Source organism: Crocodylus porosus, unplaced genomic scaffold (assembly GCF_001723895.1).
Source record: "Crocodylus porosus isolate Cpor-Errol unplaced genomic scaffold, CroPor_comp1, whole genome shotgun sequence".
Lineage (NCBI taxonomy): Eukaryota > Metazoa > Chordata > Crocodylia > Crocodylidae > Crocodylus > Crocodylus porosus.
In genome coordinates, this window is record NW_017728915.1 from 17,326,018 (window position 1) to 17,329,516 (window position 3,499).

The window sequence follows — 3,499 nt, forward strand, 5'->3', positions numbered from 1 at the left end:
AATAAAAAGGTTAACATTTTCTAGGTATGCTGAAATGCAACATCTTTTTAAACATGCAAAACCTGAATGTCTTCTCAAATATCTTCCTCTTGTTTGGAAAAACTGTATTCAATTAGAGAACAGAAATAGTACAGAGAGCAAACCTTGGCCCACCCTGAAGTCAACAGGTTCAATTGACATCAGGGCCACCGGTATAATCAGAGACTTGTGCGGCAAGCCATACAAGGAAAGGCTGAGGGATCTGGGACTCTTCAGCCTGAAAAAAAGAAGGCTGAGGGGGGGACTCGGTAGCTACATCAGAGGCATACATCAAGGGCTTGGTGAACAACTGTTCACCTGGGAGCTGGAGCTGGGATCAGGAGCTGTTTCAGGCTCAACATTAGTAAAAACTACTACACAACTGGGGGTTCAGACCATGGCATAGGTTCCCTCCTGAGGTGGTGCAATCACCTACCCTGGAAATCTTCAAGAGGAGACTGGATGGTCACTCTGATGGGGTCACCTGACCCCAGTCATCTTTCCTGCTTGGTGCAGGATGCTGGATCTGATGATTTTCTGAGGTCCCTTCCAGCCCTTACAATCTATGAATCTATGTGGGGCCAAGACTGCATCACTTGTGGCTAATTATAACAATCACCCTTTAGTTTTAAGTGGGGAGCATAAAATTTTATAGTAGATATGATCATGATGAATCCACACAAAAATCTGAGTAAATCTGTCTGAATGACACATAGGGGAAGAAATCATAATTGACTTAGTTATTCTAAGGTTAAAAAATAAGGGCTTCTATACACATGAAGCAAGGCTGTCTGATGCGCTGTAAATATGGTACTCCAGCAGACTCCAGTGCCATGTGTTTCATCATCCCCACACAGAAAAATGGTGGCTGGGGTACTTTAATTAAAGCTTGTTCAACAAGCTTTAGTAGAAGTGCCCCTGCCACCATTTTTCAGCACAGGGGTGCTTATATACATGACACTCCCAGGCACTGTAATTAGAGTGGCTCTTGGAGCCACTCTAATTAAAGTGCCCCCCCTTCTGAAGTGTGTATAAATGCCCTAAGAGACTAAATTCAACAAGTATAACTTATAGGGAGTTTATTGCTCAGCTGCTATTTATGTTACTTTACTAGTTTCTTTGTTTTTTTACCCCATATTTGTAAATATATTCCAATAGTCAATTTAATTGCTCCAAAGAATTTGGAAGTGGAGCTTTAGAGATACAGTCAGGAAAGCTTCCAATGTATTAGGAAAAGAGGAAAAGTGAGAGATCCTAAATGACTCCTAAAGACAACGAGCCTTAAAACAGTTTATTAAAATAAAAAATCTGGTTTATACTTTTCTAGTTTTGTGCTAGTTGTAATCTTTATCTGGAGCCATCAGATATTATTTCAAAAAGCTATGCAGTTTCTTTTTAACAGGCTGTTTAGGAGAAATATTTTTTGTTAATGTGTTATATTTTCTTTTTGAAGGTCTGCTTTTACACAAGTAATGTCAGGATATGTTGATGTCTGACTAAATAATTTATTAGCTATAACTGCTTAGTATATACAATACCTGTGGAAACAGATAAAAGCATCACAAACAGCCAAAAATGCAGTAACTTCCTAATACAAAAATGTCTATAGACTAGTGTAATTTGTTCACTTGAGCTTGCCAGCTAAAAGCTTCTTTATACAGAAAAATCCGCAATTTCAAGGAATAAGCAATAACAGTGATAACAAGGAAACAATAAGAACCATCGCTGCTAGGTAACAATTATACCTTCAACAAAGGAATGTATGTGTGTAGTAAATTACTGCAGTACTTCTAGTAGAGAACAATTTAAGCAAGGTAGTTGACTATTTGTTAACAGACGTGTGTCCAGTCTCTTGATAGCACTGGATCAAGCAGGATTAATAAGCAATTAACAACGGAGTGCTTAGTCCCCTGAGAAGGATTGCTATACCTCCTGGATGAGGCTAAGTACAATATTATTATGACATCCCAATTATTCTTTTCCAAGTGCAGCTACTCAAACTAACTGAACAGACCAATCAAAATTTCCGCATACATACCCAGACAAATGGAAAAAGGTGTAAATGTATGAATGCCTCTAATATTTTGCAATTCCAATACATTTTGTTTACAAAGGGATAATTTATCTTTAGGAAAACACTGTATTCCCAGACATCCTGCCCTGGAGGTGATCTTCTGTACAGCTCAACCTGCTTTCTTTTCCTGTAATCAGCTTTAAGATGAAGGATCAATGATAAGCATCTTTAAGTGTCTGAAGGACATAAAGACCAAGAAGAGAGAATAATTATTTAAGGTGGCCCATGGGGTTGAAATAATAGGATGAAATAGAGCAAAGGCGGACTATCAGAGAAGAGATTGTGGGATAGCCTTTTAAGAGGATTTGTTGAAACCCTGTCAGTTGAGAAACTTTAAAATGGATAAAGCACTAAAAGTATTGCCAGGAAGCTACTCTGCCCTGGCAAAGGGATGGACTAGACTACAGTTGGCCAATATGTGGCATGGGTGCCACAAGTGTAACACACAACCTGTGTGTGTGGCACATTGTAGATCAGGGAAAAGACAGGCACAAGCAGCAGATAGGGCAGGAAGCAGAAAGCAAAGCAGCAAATCAGGCAGTGTAAGAGGATCAGTGACATTTGGGAGGGGTGTGGGGCGAATGTGTGGCACATTGGCCAAAAATGTTGGCCCCCACTAGACTAAATGATGTTATAAGTAAATGTTGTTTATCTGAAATTTCTGTAATTCTATGACTGGGATAATTTTTCTTCTCTTGTATAATGTATGGAAATCCAAATCCATACATAGCCACTTTGCAATGTACCCAGTGCTGCTATGCTAAACAAAAGGGGCATACATACTCTTTTTATAAATAGATTTACCTCAATTTATCTGCTACTGGCCTGTTCCCTAAAGGGATACTTTAGAAGGACTTTATGGCAGCATCCACACGAGTATGCATGTGTGTGTTGTGGCATCTCAAAGGAGTTTGAGATGCTACAGAAGGTACCCACACATGAGAAAATGTTCCCTGTACTGCATATTTGCAGCACAGACTCTAAATTTGATACTGGGAAATCTCAGTATCAAAAAAAAATGTGCTGGAAAAAAGAGGTGCAGGGTATGCTCTCAGAGCATGCCCAGAAGCAATTGGAGGCTGGGTCCTCCAAAAAGATGCTTTGGCAGCTGATCAGAGCATCTCTGGCTGCTGCATCCCCAAGCTGCTCCAGCACGGCTGCCTCAGTGAAGGGTTAACATATGTCTGGGTTTTCCTGGACATGTCCTCTTTCTAGATCCTCTGATCTCAGTCTGGGTGGTTTTTTTAAAATGTGATCAAATGTCCAGGATTTTGCTGTGTCCCAGCAAGAAGCTCTCCCAAACCCCACACTGCCCATACACACTCTCACAGCCATCTGCCCCACAAAACCCACAGATCCCCTCAAAAACCTCACCACACCCCCCCACAACCCCCCACACACACCCAC

The 3,499-nt window shown here is 40.6% G+C and overlaps 1 long non-coding RNA gene across 1 annotated transcript in view; it reads right to left on the bottom strand.

Moving 5' to 3' along the window:
• Positions 1 to 544: 544 nt before the first annotated feature.
• LOC109310790 overlaps positions 545 to 3,499 on the bottom strand; it is a 19,966-nt gene continuing 17,011 nt past the window's right edge. The window contains exon 3 of the long non-coding RNA XR_002101317.1: positions 545 to 555. This is a non-coding gene — a long non-coding RNA (uncharacterized LOC109310790). The remainder of the gene's footprint in view (positions 556 to 3,499) is intronic.